Below are 10,300 nucleotides of genomic sequence, written 5' to 3'. Positions count from 1 at the left end.
TTTGGACATTTCTGTAAATACTTATAAATATAACTCACTGTACATATTGAGCACCAGGTAGCCACCATAGGAGTGAGAAGCCCTTTTATGTTACTAATGTTTCTCCTGTTTTGGGTGACGAGTTCAGGTTAGACTCCCTGTCATTTGGTTTTGTATGTATTTGGATGCTTAGGTCAGACAGGGATGGTGTTAGAGTTTGTGTGTGTGCTTTTGTGCACTGCTCACATCCGAAGCAAATAAAATACCGTTCAGAACACTTGGTCTGGTTTTTGCTTGGGAATGGAAACAGTGGTGGAGCACATCTGGTTATGTCTAGGTTGTGGAGACGGCGCGTGAACGGAGGCATATTGGACATGTGTCAAACATTAACGGGGATTTTGGGTGAGACGGAGCCTAAATTGTCCCAGCTGGGGCACGATCACCTGTCTTTGCTTTTAAATTAGTTCGAGCGCCACTTCCCAACCACAAAAGACGCACAAACTGGCAAGGACTGGATCCGCGACCCATTTGTCTACAAACCAGGTGAATCCAGCAAGTCTGTGAAGAAGAAGATCAGCTGCTGGAGATCGCAAATGACGGCGGCCTTAAAAGGATGTTAGAGACAGCAACTCTGCCGGTGTTCTGGATTAAAGTCATGGCAGAAAACCCTGTGATCGCCACCACAGCACTGAAAACACTGTTGCTATTTCCGACATCCTGTCTGTGTGAAGCGGGGTTTTCTGCAGTGACAGCAACCAAAACCAAACAACGGAGCAGACTGGACATAAGCAACACACTTCGGGTGTCATTGTCTGACATCACTCCCAGATGGGACCGTCTCGTTGCAGAGAAACAAGCTCAGGGCTCCCATTGATTTGTTGTTATCGTGAGTAAAAAATTTCATGAAAATAAAATGTTCTTTATATTCGTTTTTGTGGCGTATCTGTATCTTATTTTGAAAGGATGTGATAAAAAGGTTGGGGACCGGTGCTCTAGACCAGGGGCCTAACATGATTTGGGGGCTCGTCCGTTTTGATTTAATTTATTTCTCTTCTGTTTTGGTGTAGGTATTAGCTAGTTAGTTATTTTGTCTGTTTGGAAGTTTTTTCTTTTGTGGTGGTGGCAGCATGGAGTTTAAATTAGAGGAGTTCACAACTAATCCAACAAGAGACGAGTTGGACAGATGTCGCAAAGCTGATTTGACTCTAATAACAGACTTTTTTTGATGTGCGCTGCTAAAGGTGAAGGCTCTGGAGACAGAGCGGGGAGCCGCTGTACCTGCCAGTCCTGCACCTCTGTCCCTCTCATGTGGCCGTGAAGATGGATTTGACGTGAGTAGGCACATCGCACTCGTTCCGCTGTTTAGAGAACCAGAGGTTGATTCTTACTTCACTGCCTTTAGCGTTAACCCATAAAAATGTGTTCACTTCCCCAGTTCGTCGTGATTTGGTCTCTAATGAAAGAAAAAGAAAATCTCCAACAAGCGCTCATCGTTCCCACATAGATGCTTCTGAAACACGCGAGTGTTATTACTGTCATGAGCAAGGTCACCTCATTGCTGTCTGTCCATCCTAAAAAGAACAGAGTCCAAAACGACCAAACCTCCATCACCCATAGCTCTAATACAAAGCAGGCCGCTCTCCACACCTTCAGTGGAGCCTGCAAATAACAAAGGTGATGAAGATTTTAAACCTTTTGTCTCTCATGGTTTTGTTCCTCTGGTGGGAGAGAAAAGTCAAGTGCCCATCACTATTTTGAGATACCGGTGCAAAACAGTCCCTGATTCGTGGGGATGTGTTGCCCTTCTCAGCTCAGTCTTACTGCGGGTCAGATATTGTGGCGTGAGGAGTGAAGATGAGTGTAGCGCGTGCGCCTTTGCATTTTGTTCAGCTGTCCTCCGATTTCGTGACTGGCTGTGTGAGATCAGTTACCGATTGCAGGTACAGATCTTATCCTCGGAAATGATTTGGCTGGTGGAAAAGTGTTTCCATCTCTGGAGGTTACTGAAATTCCAGCACTGATGTGTGTGAGTCTGATCCCGCTGCGCTAAACTCGGCCCCAGTGTTTCCCGTGTGCGCTGTAACCGGTGCGCAAGCACAAAAGCTTGGAAACTTGGTGGATCCATCAGAGTAAAGACTCTAATGAATGTGTTTGCTTTGAGTTACAGCCTGATGATAAGATGCTGTCTCTCTCCGTGGACAGAGATCAGTTCATTAGAGCGCAGCAACTGGATCCAACTTTACCTCATTGTTGGTCCCAAATGACAAATATCACATGTGAAAAGTTTGTGTCTTACCTGCTAGATGATGATGTTGTAATGCGCCGCTGGTCTCTGAGCTCTGGTTCCACATATGACTGTGCCTACTGTCTGAGCTGTTTTATGGGCAGGTGTGTTTTTATTCCCTCATTAATGCAAAGACTGAGTTCACATATGAAACAGAACAGTCCTGCAGGGCTGAGCTCAGATTAGGAACTGGGCTGTAACAGGATACATTTACTCAGTTCCATGTACTTCAGTAACTTTACTGAATAAAGTGCAGACATTTTACTTTTACACAAAAACATTTTAAACAACAATAAGACAAAATATTGTTGCACTATAGTAAATTTGTCATTTTATATGTTAAGCTGTAATTGGTTTGATTGCTGCAGTGTGTGTGTGCGCGTGTGTGCGCGTGTGTGCGCGTGTGTGCGTGCGTGCGTGCGTGCGTGCGTGCGTAAAATCGTCATCTCCATCAGGGTTTTTGTAAAGTCCAGCTGAAGCTATCAGCTGTTTTCTGTGGACAGGAAGTCACAGGGAGCAGCCAGCAGGTGGCAGCACATCATCACATACTGCACCAACAGAGGAGCTTCAGGTTGTTCAACAATCATCCACTCACCACCAGACACAACATGTCATCAACCATCACATAGATAAATAAAAATAACTTGACGAAACCAAAGTTCACCTTGATTCATCTGGAGCCTGTGAGCAGCTGTTTGTAGTTCAAACCGCTGGTTATAACTAAAGAGTGAACTAAGTGACACTTTATCCATCACTCAATGAAACCAGCTGCTATGAGATTCATGTAAAGGTTTGGTCATTTATGACCTGTGAGGTGGAGGATAGTACATCAAAGTTACTTTTCCAAACGTACTGAGCAGTAGATTGTTTGTCATGTTGACTGAAATAAACAAGAAGCGAGTAGGTTACAGCTCAGTAATGTATAAGCAAAGGTTAAAGGTCAGAGAGAGATGGCAGCCAAAGAAAGTCAGAATTACAGAAAACAAAAAGGACTGTTACTGTTTGAACATGAAAAGTTTGATACAATAGACGATGACGGACAAATGGGGAAATAAAGGTGGTGACACAGCAGCGAAGAAAAACCACCACACAGTAAAGACCAAACTGATCCCAGCTGTAAGGGGGGTGGACAGGTTGGACGGGCGGTCTAACAGAAAGATATGTGACTCTGAGTTAAAGAAAACAAAAATCACACGACAAAACTCAACCAACACTGATCCAAGATGATTAAATGTAACAGAAACCAGAGTCACAGCACGGCGGCCATTTTGGACTGAGAGACAGAAATGATGGAGACGTGTCAGAATAAGTTTGGGTCTCACAAAATAAAAAGAAGAGACTTAACAGTTAATACATTAACCTGAAAGCAGAAAAAGAAATGTTAGTCTGAGTAAAGGAACAAACCGTTAACATCATTGCTGTTGTATTTATGGGATATTTGGTTTTCATGTCCGGAGCAGAAGCTGATCTGGGGAGTTTTTCAGAACGTGGGTTTAGTTGAGTGAAACTTAGGTTTTCACATCCAGAAGCAGAGGTCACTCAGATTCAGTTACTGTGGAAACTTCCTTGTTCCACAAACATGAACACGTCTTTCTCCTCCGTCCAGCTCAGTCTGCAGAAACCACCTGAAGCAGCAGCATGTTCCATTAACCCAAGAAACAAAAAATCACATCTCATCATGACTATGATTTACAGATGTCCTAATTATGAGAAGGTTTCAGAACCCGCATTAGATTAATCAGGTCTTGAAGACGTCTTCAGTATCACAGTAGTTCAGTGACAGTTGTCAGCACCTCAGTCTAAAGTAAAACTGAACTGTCCATAGCTGATTCTGTGGATTCAGCTTTTTAAAACATGAGCAAATAAGCTGCATAAGGCTCAGTTTGCAGCCCATAGTGTGACTGTCTGTATCCATGGCAACACAAGTGACACAAGTGAATGTTAGCGTGAAAATTCTCTTCTAAAAATGAAGTTGTAAATGTGATGATTTATGTGGTATTCAATGTAGAAGTGTAGAAATCAAAGATGAAGTCTTAAAAGAAATGAATTATTAAACATAATTTTGCCAAGAGATCCTGATCTCTGGATCTGGAGAAAATAGGAAACAATCATTGTTAAAAGTCTTGTAGTTTCTGCTCTTTGTACCATTGGATGTAGTTATGCCCTGATGCTGATTCCAGTATCATCTGCCTGACGGCCCAGGGCAGCCTCACCAGGTCAGGTGGATTCTGGAACATCTTCTACCAGTCTCTGACTCCAAACCCTTAGGCACAAACATTGTGTAATTTACTGTCATCTTGTGCAGGTTCATCTGAACATGCTTAAAGGTTTTTGCAACCTTCTGTTGTTTCTGTAGATGATTGTAGTATAGCATGATGAGGCATGTGAAGGGGCTTTGACTGTGCATGTTGGTTTTCCATTCAGATTTTTTACTGTCAGATTACTGCTGACTATTCATTTTCTGTGTTTGATGCTTTTCTTGTGAAGAAATTAGTCAAATTTGCTTTGAAATGTTATTTTGAAGGTTGAATCACGGAAAAACAGTCATGTCAAAGTAAAAACAGAGTTTTCAGAAGAATCTAAATTCAATAAATATGCAAAAAAGAAAAGAAGTGATTGTAAAAGTGTCCTTCCATTTTTTAATGATGGATTTAACTGTGCTCCATAACATTCTGCTTTATAACAATTTTCTTTTTTTTTGTTCTTTTGTCTTCATGGGATTAAGAATTCTTTAAACCCAGTCACTGCACTCAGCTGATCTCCATTCAACCAACCATGTAACCTTAGAGCCAACCCACCTCTCAGCCTGTAAAGCTAAAGGATACACTGAAATATACTTTCCCCACATAGATGTTTCACACAACAATAGCACAATAGTGCGGTGACCACATGCTCTGAGCCTTAAGTGCTGTTAGAAATACATTTACTGGACAAAACAACACGGCTCTTGTTTCCCGTCAGGTTGCTAAAAGCTGCAGAACCAGTTTCTTTGACTCACACATATAAAGAACAAATTCACTAGTAATAACAAACAGCCTACGTGCTGCTCTTATGTGATATGCATATACATTTATAAGTATATTCCCTCTAATGAATGAAAGCTCTGGTGAGGACACCTTTACTGTTTACACCTGCACACACTCTCAGGTGTTCTCGCTTATTCCAGCTAATTGAATCTCTGCTCGGAAGAAATGAGCGTGACTCCGAACGCACCACCTGCCACCGGAGCATCGTGCAAGAACCAGCCCGACATTTGTTTATCAGCACGAAGGAGCGATTGAAGGGAATTTGTGATGTTTTCTAATGGTTGAAATTTCTGATGGGTATGAACAGAATTCACAGGAGGTGAAGACCTGTCATACCAGTGTCTTTCTCAGGAGATCAACATCTGAATCTGGACTGAAACCAAAGTTATTTGAGTAAAACACACAGCCTTCATATTTTTTCTATATTCTAAAACCACCATTACTACTTTCTCCAACTGTAAAACGTCATAAAGCAACAGCAATATACTGTGCAGCTCTCAACAAGTGTTGGAACAGGGTCAATTGGTTCGTCCTGATAATAATTCTGATATGAGACTAAAGTTTCAGCATCATTCATACATTAAACAACAGCGAACATACTGTAGCACCTTTTGTATCAGATGAACCAAATTTCACCAATGTGACTGACAGGTGTTTCCTGTGAAATTGACTGTTGAAAATTAAAAGCTCTAAATGGTAACTCTTTGTTTTAGTCTCAGGTTTTATCTGTCAACACTGTTGGAATAAAAGAGAAGCTGTCATTTTAAAATCTGTGCTTAACTGAAACTACCAAATATTTGTTGCCATAAGAAGGTGGGATTAGGAAACTGTTTCAGTGGTTCCTTACTGTTGTAGTTGTGCTCACATGACACTTTTTGCATTGTATTGGTTTTTATCTTGTGTGCAGCCCAGATTGGGTTGTTCAGCTTGTAACAGGTTTGGACTCGTCAGTTCCCCTGTGAAAAATATCTGTCTGTAATTTAAGATGTTTATAATCTGAGTCTCTGAATGTGAATATATTGTGTGTGTTGCTCATATGTACTGATTGTTGCCATTTATGAAGTAAATAATTACTGGATGTATTATATATAAGTCTTTATAGACTGAACAGACATCCACACCCACCCACACATGCACATCACAATTTAGGTACAGATCTTTAAGTTGTTATAGCTTATTGTTCTAATAATTTGCAGATTAAATTAAAAGTAATGACAATAACTGCTGGAAAAAGTGTCTCAGACTAACTGGGAAAAAGCATAAACGATGAGAAAAGCTTCGGTGTAATGACTGAAAACACCCACAGGGTGTGTGTAAGATGAGTGGATGAACTTCAGGGAAGCAGTAATTTCAGCTGACGTGATGACATGTTTCACAGAACACGTGTGAAGGTGCGGTAGCTGAAAGAACAAGGTGAGTTTGCAGAAAGACACAAGCTGATGAGTCTGACAGGCTGCGTCTTCACCGAGGGGACAGGAGACTGACAGGGACCAACAAGAATCTATTCAGGGCTTGACAGGGAACAATGCAGGTGAAAAGTGCTATAATTAACATTCCTCCGAAAGCCCTGTTGCAGTACATCAAGTAAAAAATGCACATGCAACACAAAATACATTTATTTTGATGTTGAATTCATTTGCTTTCACAATAAAATATTCAGTATTAGAAAATGAGTCATATAGTGCTGCTAATATACTGTGAAGACCAACATATTTTTATGTGTAAAAGCTTGTAGAGGGATGAAGGAGCAGAACAAATACAAGAAGCTGCTTGGATTTAAGACGAGGACACGAACAAAATGCACATGATGCAGATTTAATTTCAAATAAATGACAAAACAAGCACAAATAGATAAAAAGAGAACAAGTCCTACATTCAGATTGTCATTTAAGTAAGAATGAAAAAAATCCGCTCACAAAATACTAGAAGTACTAAAAGTACTGCAGGTTAAATGTCTGAATAAGATATTGTTGAATTATAATTATTGATGCATTAATGTGTTTTTCACTTACATGCAGCTGGTAAAAACAGAGCTGAGTGAGATGAGCTTCTGGGATGATTTTAGCTTTTTACACCTGCCATCAATAAAAGTCTGATGAGTATTACTGCACTTTATCCTATCAATGTGATGCTGAAACACACAACAACACACAACAGTCGTTATTAAATAAATGTAAAAATTACAGTAAAGTAGCAGAAACTGGAAATACACAAGTAAATCAGAAACACCTTAAAGCTTTGCAAACACATACTTTTAGTGTCTGTCTTCTAAGGGCGTCTCTTCCTGTGCAGTTGACCTGCAAATCCGTTCTAGGTTACGATGCACGAGCAGTCCTGTGTCCTATGTGTCTTTAAGTTGAGACAAGAGTTAGTGTTTTCATAATTGTTCACTGGAACAGGACGAGTATGAAAAATGACTAAACTACAGCTGTAGGACGTGTGTGAACAGCAGTGCAGTAAAATGATAAAGAAAAGTATTTTCAAATCTCAACTTTGGGATTCGAGTACTTATAATATCATTCACATCAAAGATTCTTCCTTTGTTTGATTTTAATAACTTAATAAAGATGTCAAATAATTAGGTTCAACAGAGTCTGAATAATGTTCCACCTGTGACCTGCAGAGGACTTAACAAAAGTCACCTACATGACATTTGCTGTGGTTCACTGGCCTTCAGCAGCTGACGGGAACAAACCGGTCGTGCGTGATGCTGCTTGTCATGTCAACCTTTAAATGTTCTTCTGTTGCCTGGTCAAACCGGGACACAACCGGGACAGTCGATGATGTGAGGCTGCATGAACCAAATGACTTTCATGGTGGATCTATGAGTTGTTGTATGTGTCTGGTCTGCAGGGACTATGAACAGCAGTTTAGTTCCTAGATGTGAGATGTGTTGTGGCTCTCGCCTCAGCAAACCTGCAGGTCAATTTACTGCTGGTGTTAATTCAGAGAGTTTCAAATGTTTCAAAAAGTGACTGAGCTGTGCACAAAGGCACAAGTCATCATCATTCGCTCTGTGAGCATCGTGCAAATCACAGGAATCTCCCGTCAGACAAAGGACACAGCTCAGTACAGTATGTTCTCAGTTTTCAGTTTCAGTGAGTCTGTATGTGCTTTGTCCTTAGTTTGAAATGTCATGTTCTTCTGTCCTTGTTTTTGACAGGTGACAGGTCACAGCAGAGAAAGATTTACTATGTGATGCCTGAGCCCTCGAGTTTGCTCAGAAAAGTCTGTGATGGATCATTTCCTGTGCAGTGAGTTGTAATAAGCAGAGGTGGCCGATGTTCACAATCTCAACATTTACATAAAAGTGCAAATACCCAGCTGAAAAAGTACTGCATCACAAGTTTAAGTAGCAGCTAAATTCTTAGGTAAGAGTGTGAAATACTTTTGAAGTCGATGCTGGTGATGCTTGTTAATTCATGGAAGGGTTTCAGGAGAGAACCAACCTGCAAACAAACCTTTAAAGGTGATAAAAAAAAAAGATCAGTGTTACTATAGAGACTTGATGTGTAACAGAAACAGCAGCTGTCTAGTGGCATGTGTACATGTACTTGTACTCAGACTTCTCCCGTATTGGACCCAGACCAGGTCACACTCTGCAGGTAAAGGCAGAGGTGATAAAAATGTAAATAATGAGGACAAAGTAAACCTGAATACAAACTCTTAGGATCTACTTACTAACAGTCTTACTCATGATTTCAAAGAACATTTTAAAAATGTTTAATATTTGCAACTGACATCGAAAACAACGGTGTTACATATAGTAACTAGGAGGTCAAAGTTATTTTACCTTCACATTCCTGTGTGGACTCTACAGTCCATGTTGTCCACACGTCTCCATCCAGGATCTCACCCTAAAATCTTCCTTTTCTTTTTGTTAGTTTCAGTTGCTCTATTAAACAGCCGTCGCTGCCATATTTGTTTTGGCAGAACAATGCGTGAGAATTTCCACTTTTCCTTAAAATTGATGAGTATTTTACTGTCAAGCTACTCAGACTAGAAGCAAAACGGTGAAGTACTTTAGGTATTCAGTATCAGCAAGTACTCAGATGTAAATACTTGTGTCTTGGTAAAGGTGGAGTAAAAAAAACTGTTAAAGCACAAACATATGGAGTCAAAATACTTGTAAATTATCTCCAAATTGTAAATGTACTTAGTTACTTTCCACCACAGCGGCTCAGTCACTATGTATCAGGTCCTTCTATCATCATCTGAAGAGACTTTTCCAAACCTGAGATCACTGTGGCCCTTTCAGAATGACTTACAGGAAACAAAGATGAAGTCAGTTTGTGTGTGTGTGTGTGTGTGTGTGTGTGTGTGTGTGAGACTCTGACATAACAAAAATTGCCCAGACGAACCAGTTAGGCCTCCTCTCGTCTTCTGACTCACTCTAAATGTTTTCATTCCAGGTGTTAATGCTGAGCTTGTTGATTAACATGTTCATATTAACAGCGGGTGGAATGATGATGACTTTAATTTGGAAGGTGTCACAAACCCACAGAGACTTTTCTGTTAACGTCAGCTTGTCAAAGCTCTGAGAATCTCAGTGCACAGTTTAACAAGCCATTCGTGCACAAAAAACAGGACAAATACCAAGAGACTCGGTGTAAAAACAGAAGCAGAAGATCATCACTCACTTACTTCCCACGATTGTGTACTGATATTTCCGGATTTAACAGACATGAGCAGATAAATACTCAGTCACGTGACACTGGAGGACAAAGCTTCAGATCAGAACTATTTCAGTCCACCTGATGAATCCAAGCTCAAAATTCTGATCTCTTCTAGCTCTGTTTTTGGTCTCCAGCATCTCCTGAGGGAAATATCTGTCTCTTGAGTGGACAAACATTCCTCTGTGTTTTTTTACGACATTTGTCTCTAGCTGTGTCCCTTTGTTTTCCGACTTAATGGTGCAGGTTGTTTATCAGTGGTAAACCTGTGAGCTCAGTGCGTTGCACCTTAAGAAAACACATGGAAATGTCAGCACTTATCATCACGTCCTCTGCAA

The 10,300-nt window shown here is 40.6% G+C and overlaps 1 long non-coding RNA gene across 2 annotated transcripts; it reads right to left on the bottom strand.

Moving 5' to 3' along the window:
• Positions 1-4,949: 4,949 nt before the first annotated feature.
• On the bottom strand, positions 4,950-9,533 carry LOC137124521 (uncharacterized). Of its 2 annotated transcripts, XR_010913976.1 has the most exons (3): positions 9,083-9,533; positions 7,542-8,888; positions 4,950-7,420 (listed from the first exon to the last, which is right to left on the bottom strand). It is a non-coding gene; the product is annotated as an uncharacterized lncRNA (long non-coding RNA). The 2 variants fall into 2 exon arrangements; XR_010913975.1 differs by lacking the exon at positions 9,083-9,533 and having other exon boundaries at positions 7,542-9,075.
• Between the last annotated feature and the right edge of the window lie 767 nt (positions 9,534-10,300).

The sequence above is a fragment of the Channa argus genome, chromosome 3, assembly GCF_033026475.1.
Source record: "Channa argus isolate prfri chromosome 3, Channa argus male v1.0, whole genome shotgun sequence".
Taxonomy (NCBI): domain Eukaryota; kingdom Metazoa; phylum Chordata; class Actinopteri; order Anabantiformes; family Channidae; genus Channa; species Channa argus.
Note: the sequence above shows the minus strand (reverse complement) of the source record. Positions and strands in the feature narration are given on the sequence as shown.